Source organism: Sinohyriopsis cumingii, chromosome 14, assembly GCF_028554795.1.
Source record: "Sinohyriopsis cumingii isolate HCF-2022 chromosome 14, ASM2855479v2, whole genome shotgun sequence".
In the NCBI taxonomy this organism is placed as follows: Eukaryota; Metazoa; Mollusca; class Bivalvia; order Unionida; family Unionidae; genus Sinohyriopsis; species Sinohyriopsis cumingii.
The window spans coordinates 107,446,173-107,466,852 of NC_142974.1; the positions used below are offsets into that span (position 1 = coordinate 107,446,173).

General features: G+C 38.0%; 1 protein-coding gene across 1 annotated transcript in view; it reads right to left on the reverse strand.

The window, feature by feature from the left end:
- Positions 1-17,880: 17,880 nt before the first annotated feature.
- Positions 17,881-20,680, reverse strand: part of LOC149784577 (uncharacterized) — a 54,742-nt gene continuing 51,942 nt past the window's right edge. Inside the window, exon 11 of the mRNA XM_089932651.1 lies at positions 17,881-20,347. The gene's annotated coding sequence lies outside the window, so the exon portion shown is untranslated. The remainder of the gene's footprint in view (positions 20,348-20,680) is intronic.

The window sequence follows — 20,680 nt, forward strand, 5'->3', positions numbered from 1 at the left end:
ATGACTCGAGTTATGTCAGCATATTCTGCGCACAGCTTTGAAAATGTTTAATGTTTATCTATCGGGCTTTAGAAATGAAATACATTACTTTCTACTGTTTTTGTTAGCATTTTCAGTCGAGGAAAGGTCAAGTTTATTGCTAGTTTTACAAAATTAAACGTAAAAATGCCAATAAATGGCAAGATAAATTAAGCAAACTAAACCGATCTTGTAAAAAAAATTAGTAAAGTTCAACATTTTATAAAAAATCAGCCATTATGTTAAAGAGAAACAATAATTAATAAGATGTAATGTGTTTACTTGTTTATGGGGAAGAATTACTAAAGAATTTAAAAACAGACTATACGTTGGGGAATTTCTTGGGAATGCCGTTCTAGCGGCAAGTTGACACATTGTGTAGCAGACGATATTGCACGTGTGGGAAAACTTCTTGCAAATTGGAAACTTGGATTAACATGCATAATTTTTTAAGGCATACATTTCCATCTTTTATATAATGTATTTATTTGAATGATTCTCAAGAAACATAGTAAAAAGGATTTTCTGGGTTACAGGTTTAAAAAGGCCATGGAGTGTGTCTTTATGTTGACATTTAGAAACCATATTTTGCATATGCCTTTCAAGTAGAAATGTGGGATATTTTTGCACACTTTATGTGTATCGCACTTCTTAGTTAAAGCACGATTGTGCTTTCTTGATACGAAATGGATTTTTGACCCAGAATAGCATGTGATCCAATGTTTACAGAAATGACGTAATGCTACGCAGAATTACTAGATGCGCAGAATTGATTGACATGGATATGTATATATATATATATATATATATATATATATATATATATATATATATATATATATATATATAAGAAATATGTTTGTCACCAAGCCAACATTTGCATGAGACGAGTGGCACTGCATTACCACAGCTTTACAACACATTACCCATATAAACATGTCTGATAAAACAATAACAAATTCATATAAAATGGTTTAAATTTCACTAAGTTATACTATGTAGTATGATTGTTTTACTTACTGTACCAACAAAAAGACTATTGGATAACTCAGAGACCTGTTGACTGTTGGCAGCAAATGTTAAACTGATTATATTCTGTATACAGATAGCTAACTTGTGGGTTAAGGGGAAGAAATCGGTAAGAGTTACTTCCCATTGTGTATACAAATGCAGAGAGAGAGAGAGAGAGAGAGAGAGAGAGAGAGAGAGAGACCAAGACTTTTCAAGTCTATGCGAGGGATGAATTCTGGAGGTACTAGAAGTAATTCCCTAACATCAATGTAAATTGAATAATGTATCTGATGGAGAAATTAGCAAATTTAATCAAAGAAATGTATTTAGGCATGTTTGAAACAAAACGATTTATATTTTACACAGAGACAATCTTTTTGGCTTTCATTTGGCTTATTTTTCCCCTCAACTAAACAGCAAAACATAAACTGGAGGCGAGTATTATGACTGGTTAGCCTAGTGTCCGAATAATGTGACTGGGTGGGTGTCACAAATATATAGCATCATTTCCCACCCGGACATATTATCCAGACACCAGGCTGACCAATCCTAACACTAACCTCTTAATGCCGAGTGGCAAGCAAGGCAGCTGCCAGCACCATTCTTAAAATTCTTTGGTATGACAAGTCTGGAGTTCTAACCCATGACCTTCCACTTCAGAGGCTGACAGTCTAAAAACTAGGCCTCCGGAACGGTATATTTAGACTTGTAACTGTAGTTGTAGTGTATATTTTATCAGTACAGTGATACATATATTTACACTTATGATTCAGTTACACTGTATATTGTATCACTGAAATGGTACATGTATTCAACATTTCCAGCTTGGAGTTTATTTTTTTCTTTATTAGAGCAAAAAGAGCCCTAGAATTTCAAGTCACATACATGTATCACTGTACTGATACAAAATTCCAGTGTAACAACAATTGCAAATCTAACGATATGATTGTTAAAAATGTTTTAAAACATTCAAGCAACATATTTGTAAATTTCTCAAACATATTTTTCCAAACATGATAAGAATTCCATAGGTGACCTGTGCTCAAAATTATGTGGAGGCTATAGGGCCCATCGCTGATATTCTCCAGAAAGTAAATATTATCAAATTTAGTTAAAATAAAAACTTTTTCTTATGTTTGAGTTAATATCTTTAACTAGATGGCATAAATGTTACTTTTTATCAAAAACCCCATTGTCCCATTGACTGTATATTATGGTTAACAATATATCCTAACAAACATTTTAGTTAAAACCAGCAGCAGGGAAGTTTAACAGACCTTCGTGAACAGACAAAATAAAGCTTCCTACGCGAACATTCTCCGTAGAAGCCTCAGATTTCACTTTTACGGCCTTCTACGGAGATTAATTTTCATGCATTTCAGACTAGGTGCATCAGGTGTGTATACTTGTGTGTCAATAAACATAGCATCCGAGACAGAAAAATAAAGTTTCATAATCAAGGGAAGTTTAACAGACCTTCGTGAACAGACAAAATAAAGCTTCCTACGAGAACATTCTCCGTAGAAGCCTCGGATTTCACTTTTACAGCCTTCTACGGAAGCTAATTTTCGTGTATTTCAGACTGAGTGCATTGGTTGGTCGCCCCGGTGTGTTAGTAAATATAGCGTTAAGGACAGGAAAAATAAAATCCAGGGATAGATTTTTTTGTGTTAATTTTTTTGTTGCAACTTGGGGCTGCTTTCTCATGAATAAATTTGATCGAGACCAATTCGATACCGACTGCGTGGATCATGAAGATTTATCGTGATGAAACCGTGTGGTGTTGCCTGAGCGCGGCTAAATAAATTTTTGAATTTGTTTATGTCCATGTCGCCGTTGCACCAAGTCTGATGGATATTTCTTAGCGTGTGCGTGTCTACGCCATTGAACACCGATAAGATATTACAATTGTCCCTAATCACCTTTGGAATCTGAGTATATCTCTGTGTTACGTAAATCACATCGGTGTTCTTGTGTCTGCCACGCGAGAATATCCTAGCCGGGTTGGTCTGTTTGTCTAGCATAACATCGTCGAATACAACAAGATTATTAACATCGCCGTCTAAATTTTCCACGGATGGAGCTTCATTGATGTCTGTGATAAATTCGATTGTGCCTTCGTCGGTATTGTCGCTAAATTCTTTTAGCACTTGATAACATCGTTGATCGTCAACGGATGGTGCAACCAAATACAATTTGTCCCATTTTAGCCATCGCATGATCAAATTTAGCAACAACTGCGTCTTTCCAGATCCTGATGGGCCGATGATTATCATTCTAATCGAATTCGGTAATACAGCGTTGTGTTTTACCTGCTCGCGTCGCTTCGTGGCTGAAAAATCAATTACATTCATGTTACTAGAATACATGGATTTATATTGTGTTAAGTGTCGCACTCACACAGCTACGATAAATCCAACCGAAATCGTTACACGAAATAACAGGAACGCAATTGCAGGAGAATGCGAAGATTGTAAGACGCGCAAGTTTAGATTTGTAAAAAAAAAAGTAGAACCGGAGGAGACATTGCCGCCTCCTTAACAAATCTACCTGGGACTCCCTGGGCGAAATATCCCGGAGAGAAGCATCTTCCAGGATACAATTATTGTGGACCTGGAACGAGGCTCGATATAAGACTCGACGATAATAACCAACCATTTCAGGGTGAAGATCCGGTAAACGCCATCGATAGAGCTTGCTATGTTCACGATCTCGCATATCGCAGCGGTGATTTACAACAGAGACACCTCGCTGATATCAGGCTAATTCATGCACTAGACGCGATTCCTAACAAAAATTTCAAAGAGAAATTAGCAACATGGGTGGTAAAAGGCGCGATGAAAGGTAAATTAGTATTCGGTGCTGGTAAATAATAATGGAGCAGATATATTATTCTCCGCGAGGATTTTGGCGAGGAAAATCAGCGATCGCCAAACTCGCCAAATCCGCTAAGGTAAAACAATCTGTCGCTGAATCGTGGCTATCGAAACAGGCAATCTGGCAAATATATCTTCCTCCGCCTAAAAAAATACCGTATGCGAGTTTCACCGTCAGCATCCCTAATGAAGTTCATCAGGCTGATTTAATGTTTCTTCCTCACGATACCGTTGACGGCGTCACATACAAATACGTTTTGACAGTCGTTGATATCGCCAGCAGGTATAAAGAAGCCGAGCCGTTATCGAATAAAACAGCAACAGAAATTGCCAAGGCATTTAACGAAATTTATTCACGATCCCCGTTGACATGGCCGAATCTTCTCCAGATTGATCCGGGTCGAGAATTTCTTGGCGCGGTTACTTCGTTGATGAAAAAGAATAATGTCAAAATTCGTCGCGGTATTGTAGGTGTTCATCGCAATCAAGCTATCGTCGAAAGATTCAATAAAACGCTCGCAGAAAGATTATTCGGATACCAGTACGCGCGTGAGTTTATTCAAGATAATCGATCTCACGATTGGGCATCAAGATTGCCTCATGTAATCAACGCGCTGAATAACGAAGTAACTCGAACAATAGCAATGAAACCCGCAATTGCAATTACAAAATCGAATATACCACTAAAGCGAGATTCCACAATTCAGCCTGTGCTAGGTAGTGTCACAGTCAGATATTTATATAAAGAAGGCGAGGCCGAAGGAGGCAGAAAAAGAGCAACCGATCCAACCTGGAGCGTCACAACACATAAAATATCCGCCGTAACAAGATCGTCAGGAAGACCAGCAATTTATATTCTGGATTCGTTAGCGCCACAACGCGGATTTACCAAGGAAGAATTACAAATAATCCCCGAAGATACTCAACTACCGCCAGCGTCACTAATGTGATTTACTCGAATTCGTCCTAGCTGGGATAATTTTCTTACTCTCGACACGGCCAAATATACCAAATTTGACCAGGAAATTCTATCATCGACGATCCAAACTTGGCCATCTACGGTCAATCCCTGCGATGAGTGTATCGTTGTTGCGTATCCTAGTTTCCACGGTGATTTTTCTGCATTTATCGCGTCATTAACGAGACTAATATCAATAAAGATAATATCATTCAAGACCAAAATCTTTTCCTCTCCGCATGGCAAAATAATATTAATATTTTGTCGCCTAGTATTAGCGGGCCTGTAGCACAATGGTACCTGCAGCGTTGGAAATTTCTCACAATGCAGCTTGAATAACATTTCCTGAATAATATCACGAATAATTTTCCTACTAGCAATGATCAGATGATCGGGACGCCACAAATTTAGAAATTCGCTCATTGGAGTCTCGTCGATTATTCTCCTCATGACATCACACTGAATTTTATTTGGTTGTAGTCGAATCAATTTCTTAAATTCGGTCAGTAAAATATCAGTCGATCTATAATCAGCGTCGATTTCCTCGTAATAGTCAACGAAGTTTCTGAGCCATTCGTGAGGCGATTCACCATCGATAGGATCAGGTTGGCCGTGATCTCCGCACATTATCACAGCGGTATTTTTCCCTTCCAGCCAAGCCAAGATCGATTTTAAAATATCTAAATTCACCGTGCAAATTTCATCGAATATTATAATCTTGTTGATGTATTTGTTTCCCATACGAGCCGAATCCCATGATCCACCACTGTACTTGAAATAACTGTGATACGTGCAAGAATTAACTCCGCGCTGCTTTATTTATCGCGCTAATCTGTGAGTCGGAATCAACACAATCATATCGGAGTTCGCAAATAAGTTTATTGCTCGCGTTGTTTTACCGCTGCCACCAGGTCCATTTAGGTAAACGAATTTACTGCGTGAAATTGGGTCAAATACAGATGCGGCTACCGAAGATTCTCCAAATTTATCTCGATGAAATTTATCGCAATCTTCGACATCGGCGTCTTCGCAATAATCTAGAATATCCTCGTTTTTTATCCTCCAAGTTCCCCATGAACTACCATCGGTGATTAAATTTTCCAACTTGTCCTGATATTTTTTATCGATATAAAGTGAATCCGTCGCGACTCTTACCGCGATATCAGAAAATGTATTTATCATCGAGAGTAAATTTATACTAACATAAGCGAGCATCGACGACCGTAAATGCATATACTGTGCTGATTCTCCATCAAGGTAGCTAATTACGGTACCTAACTTCGCTCCATCAATGATAATATTCTCTCTGTTGCAGAATATTCCTCGTGATACCGTATCAGCGATTATAAAATCCATCTCGGCATCGTTGATAAATAATCTAGCGTGTCGATGTTTATGATCAATGGATCCACCTTGAGTAAATTTACCAATTATCTTTCTTCCTATATCTTTCGCGTTGTCGCAATCTGTCGGCAACCACACATTAGTTTGTTTCCTATACGATATGATCGCCTCGCTCACTGTCAACGATACTAACATCGACGAATCCAGCATATATCTCAACAACACCGTAGGAACCCAACGACGCTGAGAGAAATGCCTGCCGAACCAAATATAGCAAATTTTATGTAAATTTTCAGCAAACTCAAACGACGTGACGCAAGCGAATCCGGTCATGGCAAAATCAGGCAACGGCCCGTTAATCGCTACTCTTGTCATTTCGCTGGTAGGATGGCCGAATTTAGCAAAATAATCAGCACAATCGCCATATCCGAGGAAACTTCCAGGATAGCACGCGCTCATATCAACGGAGATCATATCTTCGAAATAATATTTGGTATTCCACAATCCGCCATGGCCGTATTCGATACAGCTAAGTTGAATATCAGCGAGAAATTCGTTCCTCGTAGGTTTCCACGAATTTTTCTCTCTAGCAGCGTGAGCAGCAACAGACGGAACTGTAAAGCAATTCGTTAGTAGCTGATCGGGATTTGATGAATATTTCACCGCAAGTTTTTTCATCGACTCGTGTAATATTTCCCCCCGGTAAATATCACCGCATGGCAAAATAAACTGATCGTATCTTTCTTCGCTCGAGAATAACCATATCGATATCGGATCAGATACGCTTAATTTTTTGATATATCTGAACATGGCATCGGAATTGTCCTTCGCGGCATCTACAGGATAAAATTTAACCACACGATCTCGTGGAAATATCATTACCGACTGCGACCACGCGTGGGAATTGTGATCGACAATCTCGATTGGCGCTCCTCGGGATTTATACGGTGATGAGTATAATATTTCTCCCGATAACGTTTTCACCGTGATAGGAAATTTAAGTTTTTTACTCAGCGCAGCTACATCATCCACAGATGCACCATCAGCGACAGTCTTTGCCCATGCGTTAATTTTATTCAACCTCAACTGGGTCAGACCAGATCCACGTCGAGCGTTTTTCATGTGCTCGATGACGCGTTCAGCCACGCAGTTTATCATCGGTGATTCTTTCATCGCAGGCAGATTTTTCACGTCCGGGTTGTTATTTAGCCGATAAATACCATAAACGACTGCACTAGATGGATATGCCCTGGCGTAATAGGGGCCATCGATTCCCAGTAACAACCCGGGTTTAGAGTTTTTATCGAGAATAACATTTTTCTTACCGCCACGCACTGGATCTCGTTTATCGCGAATAATCCAAGTATCATCGGGCATTTGTGCGATAAATTTTATTTCAAAGATAAATCGTTCTTCTTTGTGTTCGGTTTTTATATGCTCGATTATTTTCTTGGCTCGTTCCAGGTTCATCGTAGCATCAACAGAATTTGTTTTCCAGGTCGACCAAGTGTGAACAGCTCCATCATCGAAAAATTCTCTCTTCGCCCGATCAACTTCAGGTATAATATATTCTGCCTCATCAAGATCAAATGCGTCCATAATTATATTTTAAACATATGTTTAAATTATAATAATGCATTGCAAATGGATACTAATCGGCTCAACAAAATTCTGTGACAAATCCTGCAGAGGTGATTATTGCGGCGCTCACACACATGCAATTCGGCGTGGTAGTAAAGGACCACAACGATGTTTAGTTTGTCAAGTTGGTACGCGAGGGAAAACTCGGTTGTGTTTGGCCTGTGGAGGAAAGAATTATCGGGAATTGCGGAGATATTATGAAAAAAGATCCTCGTCAGTGATAACCTGCGAAGAAGATTATATTAATCGATTCAAGGCAAATAATGATTTAGACATATAGATTATCATATATGGATCTGAAATCAGCTATTCCAGAAAAAACAATGACATGCGAGTTTAAATCTCATCCAACGATCATGGGATATGAAGCATCGTCCGATGGTATCGTTAGGCATATTAGAACAAAGAATCAAGTCGGCAAGATTGATAAATTTGGATATCTCAAATTTACTATTAACAAAAACAAAAAACGAAGATGTACAAGCTATTATAATCACAGGTTTGTATTCGAAGTTTTCAACGGACCAATAGAAATCGGTCTCGTTATCGATCATATCGATCGAAATAAACTCAATAACAAACTATTCAATCTTCGAGCGCTAACTCAGAGTGAAAATTGCAGATCCGGCAATACCGGCGGACAGCGAATAGCTAAGGCGGTCAAGTCGATAAATCGAGAAACAAGCGAGGAACTTGTATTTGAGTCGATGAGCATCGCTGCAAGATACTTCGGTATTAATATAGTCTCGGTGTGGCGAGTGGCAGAAAAAATTCAAAATGCAACATTCTCATATCTATTTGGCGAGTGGATCGAGTTTTATTATATTCCAATAATATCAGACTCAGAAAGTGAAAACGAAGATTTTGAAAATTAATTGAATATTACAAAAATTATATAATGGACGAACAGAATATAAATAATATCATCGAAGCTATCGAGGATTTAAAAAAGAAAAATATAAATTTATCTTCGGATTTGGACACAGGTAAAATCCGGTCCGAATTTGAGACGATTGTTCAAGGGAGGCTCGAGTACAGGTACACGCTACCATCAGAATATAAGTTTATAAAGAAAATCCAGATTGCGATGTACCAATCGCTTGCAACTATCAGCGATGATCAAATCGAGGATTTTGTTAAATTATCGACGCTGGTAGAAAAAGTTAGATCGAGATTGTCCGACGAATACGAGTCAAGAAAAATTACAAGCTCACGTGTCAGGCAGTTGAAAAAACTAGTCGATGAAAGCAGAATCAAGGAATCCTCGATTTCTGATTCTGGAATTGGAATTGGAATTGGAATCGAAGATTCTAAAGATTCTAAAGATTCTAAAGACTCTAAAGAATCTGAAGATTCTGAAGATTTCAGATATTATCAGAATTGGAATCGAAGATTTTGAAGATTCTGAAGATTTTATCACAAAAAAAAAACAAATTTTATTATTTTTTTTTAGTATTTTACTGAAATTGTACAATTTTCTTGTTTCTGACTACCATTTACCCCATCAGATTTGCTAAATTATATAAATTACTCAATTTGACGGGTATTTACCCCATCAGATTTGCTAAATTATATAAATTACTCAATTTGACGGGTATTTAACCCAGCAGATTTGCTAAATTATATAAATTACTCAATTTGACGGGTATTTACCCCACCAAAAACATAAAATTATATAAATTTCTTAATTTCAAGAATCTCCGATTCTAATTTTATTAATTTTTTTTATTATTTACCGAAATAATTTATTTATTGAAATTGTGCAATTTTCTTAATTTTGACGGGTATTTACCCCAGTAAATTTACGAAATTATATAAATTACTCAATTTGACGGGTATTTACCCCCATCAAAACTAAAAAAATCTACTAATTTTGAAAATTTCCTTGGGTTTTATTTATTTTTTTTGGCCTGTTTTTTCTGGCGGAAAGATTTTAAAATCTTAAGAATCTTCGATTCGATTTAAGAATCTTCGATTTAAGAATCTTCGATTTTCACGATCTTACCAGCAAATTAATACTCAATGTTTCTCCGCGTATATCAAGCGATTGTCCATTTTGATCCGTTAGTTTGAAATTTATTCTCGATAATAATCGATTATGACATCGCAGGTAAAACGGATTTACCGGCTCTTTTATTATCAAATAACCCGGAGAGACGCTAGGTGAAAACGAATACAAGATAAATCCCTGTTGTGCTTGTTTTGACACAGATGAATCAACGTTGTAGCTGTTTTCAACAACATCAGCATGAAGATAAATCGCGATGACCTCTGTTATATTAACGATGCCCGGCGAGATATGCCGCCCTTGCCCGGCTGAGTCGTTATCATGTTGTAGAACCGATTCTGCTTGTAATTTTTTCTTGGTCCACGCATCGTGTAATTTTGGAAATAATTTATCGACGGTATCAGTGACTGTTTTTCTCATTTCATCAACTTTATAACCAGGAAATTTATAATTTAGCAACGTTCTCTAGGTTAAATTATGCCTTTGCATGAAGGTTGTAATAATAATACCAATACCAAAGACGGCACTTTTTTCTATATTTTTTGTCGCTAATTTATTAATGAGTTCCATATCGGCCGCTAATTTATTTATTCTTTCTACGGTCATGATAATTTCGTCACATGAGCTTTGTACGTTAAATATGCACTCCTGGAAAAAATGTTCCAATAATTTTTTTGTTTCTCGTATTCGTTGATAATTTCACCAAACAGCAAATTAATGCTATCTTCGAATAAATCTAGCATATACTGAGAACCTGAAGTAAAATCAAGATTCCTTTCCGTGTTCTCATATGAGCCAATGCAATTTAGATCGGTGCCGTGATAATCTTTTTTGTCGCTGATAAAATCAGATTTTTTTGGTTCTGGTGTTAACACTTCCCCAGGTGGAATTTCGGGCCAACCTAGAACGGTCCTAATCGATGAGTGATAAATATCGACCATATACGGCGATTTTATCTCGATAATCGACGACAACGTTGGTTCATGTGCTAATATTTTTATCCCCGGTTCAGCGTCGCCGGTTATATTTGATATCCTATATGTGAATTCCTTGTCGATTTGCTCAATCTCATAACTGCCTGTTGGTATGCCAACGGTGATCCAATCGGGGGTTCCATCGAGTTTTTTTTTGTTGGCGATAACAAGTGAATTGTTTGATAATAATCTACCGAACGATTTCGATCTGATATTGGGCCAGCTGTTATAGACACGCAACTGTGTTAACGCAATTTCCTTGACGCCAATTGGAGTTAGAGAATCAATGCTAAATTCTGGCCTTGTTGAGCTTAACGATATTAGCGTTGTTGTCAGCGGTGTCGTGTTTGTCACGATTTGAGTCAATTCGGACATTATTTATATTTATTTGTTCAATCTCGGAGTAGATATTTATCATCGAGGAAAATTCTAGATCGGATATAACGCCGTCGTTGAGACTCTCAGAAAGCAGCGATCATAATTTCGAATACGCCTCGTTGACATGGGATAATTTACTCTTGTACAAGGATAATTTTTCATTCGTGCACGAGGATATTTTTTTCGCGATGATATTGAGAACACCAGCGATTGTTGTTGTCGATGAGATTATTATCGTCGCTACGATCGGCGCGATTGTTGTTACCGCGGATAAGATTATTCCTGCACCAGCGACTATTGCACTTACCGCGTATACGGCAACATCAATGGTAACTAATCTACGCTGGTATTTCTTTATTTTTACCTGATACTCGTCGAGGAGTTTTTTTAGCGAATCCTGCCATGAACGCGCCTGATTGTAACGGTAATCCGATGAGGTCATTTATTAGTTTAATTTTCTAACCAATTGGAATCACAACTTTACCGTTTACAGTCTCTTCGGATTTACCAACTGTAGATGGTTCGGGTCGACCAACTGTGTCCCATGTCGATAAATATTCGAAAATTACAAAATATACAACCGGTCCTGTGGTGGTTCTATCCGGTGGTTCTAGCTTAAAAGTTTCCGTGTTATTTTCACCTATAGAAATAACAAAAAACCCGGGATAATATTCATAAATTTCATGATGATCGGCCGTTACATTGAATTTTGTCGCTCCGGAGATAATATATATTCGATATACACCAGTAATTGGCGAAGTAAAGCTAAGCGTGTTATTCTCGGGTGTCCAGGTACTATTCTGTGTTTTTACCACAAATGTTAAATTACAGGGAATATTTTTTGTTACCACGTGATCTGGTATGTGAAAACTCACCAATTTTGGAATATTCAGAAACGATATTTTTGCGCTAATATCGTTAACTTTTGTGGTTGTTTCGAGAAGATCCGTGTTTATATCTCGCATTTCTGGGTCGTACACACGTGTATCTACCTTTTGGTCAATTTTTGTTGTTGCGGCAAGAAGTTTCGCGTTTAAATCTCGAATTTCTCCGTCATACACTGATGTATCGACCTTTTGACGCGCCAAGTCACGTACTACGTTAATATCCTCGTTTATTTTAGTAATATCCTCGTTTATTTTTTTTGTTTTCTCGTCGTGTGATGTTTTATCGACTTTTTCACCTGCGATTTGGCGTATCGCGGAAGTTTCCTCGTTTATTTTAGTAATATCCTCGCTGATTTTTTTTGTTTTCTCGCTGAGATCATCGTGTGATGTTTTATCGACTTTTTCACTTGCGATTTGGCGTACCGCATTAATATCCTCGCTGATTTTCTCGCTAAGCTCATCGTGTGATGTTTTATCGACTTTTTCACTTGCGATTTGGCGTACCGCGTTAATATCATCGCTGATTTTTTTTGTTTTCTCATCGTGTGATGTTTTATCGACCTTTTGACGCACCAATTCACGGACCGCGTTAATATCCTCGTTGATTTGAGCGATATCCTCGCTTATTTTTCTTGTTTTTACGCTAAGATCGTTATGTGATGTTTTATCGACTTTTTGATGCGCTAATTCACGTACCGCGTTAATATCCTCGTTGATTTGGGTGATATCTTCGTTGATTTTTTTTGTTTTCTCGTCGAGGTCGTTGTACAATGACATATCGACACCTTGACGCGCCAATCCACGTACCGCGTCAATATCTTTGTTAATTTTGGCAATATCCTCGTTTATTTTTTTTGTTTTCTCGCTGAGATCGTCGTATAGTGTTTTATCGCTTTTCTGGCCCATTACGGTTTTTATTTCGTTAACATCGGTAAAAATCTTAGTAATATCCTCGTTGATTTTTCCTACCTTATCGCTAAGATCATCGTGCAACTCTTGATCAACTTTTTTCTTTACTAGTTGATCTGCGGCGAATGAAGTATCGATGGATTTTTTTATATCCTCGTCAACTTTTTTACTAAGTTTACCTAAGGCATCGTCGAGCTTTTTAAGATCGTTATTTAGCCTGTTAAGTCTTTTTGTCAATTTATCTTGAGCATCATCGTATATTGCCTTATCGACCTTTAGAAGCAACGTTGCTGATAATTCGTTGTCCTTTTTTTCTACATCTACGATATCGGCCTTTGATGGCAACTTCGCGATAAGATCAGCAACGTCAGCGATAGATTTTGTTACCGAATCTGATAGGCGGGTAAATTGGTTGATACGTTCGTTATAGTCGTCTCGCTTGATTAAATCCGCTATTTTGACGTTGCTGGTTTGTAATCTTCCTTCGTTATTTTGAAAAATAGCAACTTCGCCAGGATCTATCTCTGACAGCGATAGAAGATTATTAATATCACTCTTAGTTGCGAATTTTGATGTATCGACGTCATCTACTTCTTTTTCCTTCTTCCTAAAGAGAGATCTACCGTAAATATCAACCATGATATTTATCTACGGCGTATTTAAATACGATCTTGTGATATGGATCGGATGATTTTGAAATCGCATCGAGAACGTTAATTGACTCTGGGCCGCATATCGGTGGATCCGTTAATGTTTGTGTTGGAAGTGTCGAATACCAAATCGGAATATTTAACTTTGACATGTAGTTGATAAATTCTTTTGGCGGAGCTAATCCGTATGAGTCGAAATAAACGACTTCGCGAGGATTAATCGCGTAGGCGACCCAGTGTGTGCCAGGGCCGGTATTTGAGTCGAGATTTACTATTCCTGTCTCGGTAGGGTTTGGTGTTTTTGGTAGTTGGTCCCGCATAAATACACCTCTGAAAAATTTTATTTTTTTTTTCTTTGCTTCGTTAAGTAAATCTAAATTCGAATAGGGCGTGCCAATCTTAGGCCGGATCCGTATATGGGAGGTCGTCCCAATCTTAGGCCGGATCCGTATATGGGAGGTCGTCCCAGTCTTAGGCCAGATCCGCGCGGGGGTCTTCTTGGATACTTTTTTTTACCGTATCGTCTTCCTGTAATTTTTTCTAATATTTTTTTACCTGCGAATCCGGCCGCGGTTGATGCTAGACCGGGTGCTGCTGCCGGAGCAAGCGAAGCTATTAATCCAGGAATCGCGGCTAGTAGAGCTGGGAAAATCCGCCTACTTTAACCATGTCTCTGATGGCGCCTATACTAAGACTCACATGAACGCCGGAATTCGCTGATTTGGCTTTGGTAAATCGTTCACGTTGATTTTTAGTTAGCGATAGTTTGTTAGGCCCACCATGAATTTGATCATTTTTCAAGGTTAATTTCATACCGCATCGCTTTGATATCGCTGATTGGAGCTTTTTCATCTGACCGGGAGTCAGAGTCACGCTGACGTGTTCGTACGGCATATTAATATTATTTTAATCTAAATTTAGAAATCTTAAAAATCTTCGTCATTTTTAAGTTACATTTTCTCGACAGGAGCGTCGATGACTCTCATTCTGCCGCTGATTCCTTCCAGGATCATTGTTCTATCGCTGAGAATAACCGCAAATGCCCTTGCTGCTCCGGCTGTGTTAATTCTGGCTTTGAAATGGATATCAACGACGGATTGTTTTACCAAATCGAGATGTTCCAGGGAAAAATAGTAGATGGGATAGCGAGCATTAAAATCTAACTGCGATATTTGCAATCCGGTATCGATATTTTGATCGCGACCCATGAAACACAACAAGCGATGATACGCGCGTGCCGTATAATAATTTACAAAATCAATCGATATTTCCTCGGATGGCTCTTGTTGGCCGTTTATTCTTAGTGATACGTTTGTTGCTGCGAAATTATCGAATATCATGTGATTGTTAGTTTGAACATGTCTATTTGCGTTTTGAAGAGCAACAAAGATATGTCTAGGTGCCGAGACGCCTTGCTGTGACGCAATTCGCCAGGTAAATATTCCGTTAATATTAACGTCGATAGAGTCGGTCATGGTTGTCAGCCAGGACATAACGGACTTTCCGCCTTGATTCATGAATGACAATAATTTTTCCTCCTCAAGCATCGAAGGAACTATCGCTGGCATCCACAAGGTAAATTTGGTTAGGACCACCTTACCGACATCAACATCCGCACCCACTGCTCGCCAGATGGCTCTGTTATTACCTTCGTCATCTCGAATAAAATTTATCGTGTGTTTTGCTCCGTAAATAACTTTCCTGAAATGCCTGCAAAATCCAAAAATGTGAGATAGCGGAATTGCACAGGAGAATTTTCGTTCATTTCCTTTTAGCATAAGTTTTCGCGTGGCAAATCCAAGGTTGTGATTGATATTGGGGCCAACTACCAAGTTTTCGATATTTTGCAGCACAGCGGGAGTATCTCGATTTTTAGGTTGTCTGATTTCATACGTGGAATCATCGGGATGATTAGAATTGTCTTTGGTGAACATCATACTAGGACCGGCTGACCTGGTAAAATCATCCGAGTATCTAGCTAGGCCTATAATCGTCGTTGCTATATCAACGTTGTTCGTGATTGATTCGATTTCTCTTCCGTCGATCATGTAAGTGGCGCTCTTGAATAATGCCATGATACCGTTGTTGACGAATCCGATATTAAAATTTCCATCAAAGTTGGTATCGTTCGTCCTAATAATTTTCCCAACAACTTCGATATACGCCTCAGATGGAAGAAAATATCTCGTTGTATCGTGAACTTGAATTTCAATGCGACCAATCGCATTTGGTGTCACTGCGTCGTACGAGAAATACTGGAAATCTCGCACGGATGTGTCTCTACCTACAGGCTCATCCATGTCGAACACTTCATTTGACACTTGTGCGAACATTATTAATAAGAATTTTATCTAAAACGAAGACCGCTACCCGATATGAAACTTGTATTTGCAACTTCCTGTGCTAGATTTGTGTTAGCAACTTCCTGCGCTAGATCATTTATTTTTTTATTTGCTGCGTCGTTTATGGCTTTACTGATTTCGGGGGGCATTTCGCTGGTGCTAGGTAATTTGACGGGTTGTTTTTTACGCGTTAAATTTGATATTTTACCTCTGACAAAATCGAAGCCTTTAGTTGCCAAATTACCAATACCAGAGATGATAGTCTCGCCAATCTTTCCTATTGATTTTGATGCGATTTGCTTAGCTGCGGGTCCTATTTTAGGGACTACCCGCGTGACGAAACTTTTAACGATGTCTCCGAGTCCATTGCCGTGGATATATTTGTATACAGGCAATCGAGAGTTAACTACGCGGACCTGTCTAGGTCTGCGCTGATGTTTGTGAACAATCATGTTATCTCAATTGTGTTGTTTTAATCGATGAGTTCGTCAACGAGTTCTTTGTAAATGTAAGAATCGATGACACCACCACGGAATAATCGCTGACAAATATCTGAGGCCTCGTTGATTATTTCACGAGAGTTATTTCCAGCTCGTTTTCCTCCGATTAATATTTCGAGGCGAGACACATCATTGACGACGCTGTCAGGGCAAACGGTATATCCGCTTCCTGTTTTTGGTTCATCTTTAGGTTTATCAGATAACGATCCTAACATTTTTTCCTTCTGATCTAATCGGTTTATTTTTTCTAGAAAATCTATGTAATCAGGGTCACTGGTATCAATAGGTTTTCCGACAGAAGCAAAATATACCGCAGGTATCCATTTTCCTTTTGTCATTTTTTGATGACGATGTTTTGGTTTCAAATAATTTTCTTGTGTTTCAAAACCAGATCTGGCGACATAAATTAATTTATCTTCGTCACTAAATGTTTCAAGAGCATCACGGGTGAAATACCTTGATGGTAAAACCTTAATTTTTTTAGTTTTTACAGGTTCGGTTTCAGTTTCTGCAGGTTCGGTTTCAGTTTCTGCAGGTTCGGTTTTAGTTTTTGCGGGCGGAGATGATAACGATAGTGGTACCGGAAACAACCCTCGCGGCCTATAAGAATAATTATTTACCAAATCAACAAATTTACCATATTCAGGATCATTACCTTTAATCAATTTGACATCTTTGTATGTATAATATATCCATCTTATCCATTGCTCAAATGTTACACCTTCGGCATAACCAGGTTTCATTAATTTTTTTCGTCTGTTTATGTCAAAATTTTCCACAGTAAATTTTACAACCTCCATTGGTTTCATTAATTTTATTCTTTCGGTAATCTCATCGGTAAATCTATCAGAACCTGAGATTCTTATTCTTCCGCCTCCAGGTTGCTCTTGTTCTCTCGCTGTTTTACGCGAAAATTTCCTTTTTGTTTGTGTTTGTGTTTGTGCTTGCTGCAATTGTTCTTGCCGCTCTTGTGCTTGTACTTGTGCTTGGTGAATTTGTTCAAGCTGACCTGGCACCAATCGAGTGTGTTCCTCAATATCTCTCGTCATGGGAACAATTCCGCGCTTCCTGAGTTCCTTATCATCTTTTTTGTCACCATATGCGACTCTCTCGACTGTTTCGGTGACTGGACTTAAAAATCTCGACGATAAATCGGTAAAATGATACTTCGCGTCTTCGTAATCACGAACATTTTTCTTAAATAATTGTTTTGCCGGGATAAGTTTCTTTACTGCCGCTAATTGCTCTCGCGCTAATCTAGCAGAATGAGGCTCTCCAACTGCGCTAGTTTTCCGACTCATATTATTTTCAAGTATATTATTTTAATGCGACGTAAAATTGGCCAAAGCAGCCCCAAGTTGCAACAAAAAAATTAACACAAAAAAATCTATCCCTGGATTTTATTTTTCCTGTCCTTAACGCTATATTTACTAACACACCGGCGCGACCAACCAATGCACTCAGTCTGAAATACACGAAAATTAGCTTCCGTAGAAGGCTGTAAAAGTGAAATCCGAGGCTTCTACGGAGAATGTTCTCGTAGGAAGCTTTATTTTGTCTGTTCACGAAGGTCTGTTAAACTTCCCTTGATTATGAAACTTTATTTTTCTGTCTCGGATGCTATGTTTATTGACACACAAGTATACACACCTGATGCACCTAGTCTGAAATGCATGAAAATTAATCTCCGTAGAAGGCCGTAAAAGTGAAATCTGAGGTTTCTACGGAGAATGTTCGCGTAGGAAGCTTTATTTTGTCTGCTCACGAAGGTCTGTTAAACTTCCCATGCAGCTGTGACTAAGTACATCAGATTAAACCCCATTCCACTATGACAATGTATATTCATCAGAAGTAGCTGATTTTTAAGATGGTCACCATGGTGATTATATTGTATGTAACATCATTTTCATTTAGAACAAACCAGACATAATAAGCAGTCTTTGAGTGAAGGCCCCATTTTGCTACTGTCATCCATTTTGAAGTTGTTACACTATTTGGTGGCAGGTCAGATCAGCACCTTTCTTGATAGTAAGCAGACATCACAAGAAATCTTGTAATAAAAACGGCATAACAGCACGTCCATCTCTGTTAGTAAGTAGACATCAAAAGAAGTCTTTGAATAAAGATCCCATATCAGTATGACCATCTCTTTTAGTGACTAGACATCATAAGAAGTCTTTTAATACAACTCTCATATCAGTATTACCATACAAGTTCAGGGGGAGTTCTAATACGATTTTCATGTCAGCTACAACTGACATCAGATTAACATCAATTTAATTTGGATCCAACAGAATAATGCAAAATGTCTTTCAGTTAAAATAGCAGATTGCTGTGTCTATCCATTCAGGATTAGTAGTGATGACAAACTGCTTCAGATGGCTTCCATGCTGGTCATACCGCGTGTCTGTGTCTGAGGTCCACCATTTTGATATAGAACCAGGCAGACCTTGCAGTAACTGTTTATGTTATGCTTCACTGTAGTTATTTCATAGAAAGTAAAGCGACAAAAACCTTGTGGTAACTGACAATAGAAAACAGTTACCCAACACTAGACTATTCATGAAGACTGTCTCAAAAGCTGTTCTGGTATATAAATATGTACATTATTATAAAGTTTGATTACACCCTGTTAAGTTCAGGTCAGCATACATTTCTTGTACTTTGTTCAAGTTTCACTTGAAGCCTCTTCATGGATTTTCTGGCTGTATAGCTCATGAAAGCAATCAATGAGTCATCTATCACATGGCCATCATACTTATCGTGTACACCTAAATGTGATTACTACAGGAGTGATTGTATTCAGACATCACAAAATCCATGCTGTGCTACTACAATGGTTTTCACATTATATGTTTAGCGGGTTCTAAACCTCATTAATATAAAATGTTCAGAAATTTACAACTAATAAAATCACTCAATCTACATTACTTAATATTTTAGAAATGAAGCTTAAATACTGTTAAAGTACAAACATTATAAAAACAGTACCTATCACCATAATCAACACTATAACTGTGCTATCTTTTTTCTTAAACTTCCAAATGACAACCATATGCATAGTCAACACTAACTGTTTTATGATTTTGCTTACACATACAAACAACAACTATCTCTAACGAGCCAGCGCTATAACTGTTTTGTGTTTCTGCTTCTACAAACAAATGACAACTATATCCATAGTCAATAATGTTTTGTGTTTCTGCTTACACATGCAAATTACAATTCACATAACTCCATAGCAAACATTCTAACGATTCTGTGTTTCACATTGCACATGCAAATGACAACTATTACAACAATCAAGACCAAAAATGTTTTGTGTTCCTGCTTACACATCCAAAATGACAACTGACTCCACTGGCAACATTATAACTGGTTTTTGTTTCTGCTTAAGAATCCAAATGACTATAAGTTGACACTATATATGTTTTGTGTTTCTGCTTACACATCCAAAATGACAACTAACTCCACTGGCAACAGTATAAATATTTTGTATTTCTGCTTTCACATCCAAATGATAACTCATATAATTACATAATGTATTTCTCAATTCATCCTTCAGGGCTCACACATCTTGATGTTGCCAGGTCTGAATTGTGCACACATCCAGTAGTAATTATATCCAAACACAGGAACTCCTGGCATGGGATTGTGTATCAGGCTGTGTCCTAATTATGGCCACATACAGTTGTGTCACTTGGCATGCCTGATGCTGGGTACACATTATAGCCACATGCAGTAGTGACATTTAGCATGAGATCATGTATTCCTAGGACAATTTTGCTGGTGCACTGGAACCAGCCAAGCATTCTTCTTCCACAAGGCCAGTAACCTCAGATGGGTTAAATCTGAAAAAAGCACAGTTCTTGCTGTAGTTTCCATTGTTTAAACAATTTCCATGGACTGAAAGAATTTAGTAGAATAAAAGGAGCATGCATCTTTAATATCACCAAAGCACAAGAATCTGGCTACAATGTAATTTACAAGTGTGTAATTAAAACTATTTTATATGATGGATGAAGAGATATGTTCTTTTCTATCTAGGTTTACATGTGTATGTCAATAAAATATTTATGCAATCTATAAATGAGTCACTTCAAACTAAGCATGCATATATTTGTGTGTGTGTGTGTGTGTGTGTGTGTGGTACCTCACCACAATATTTGCTGTCTGGTTCCAAA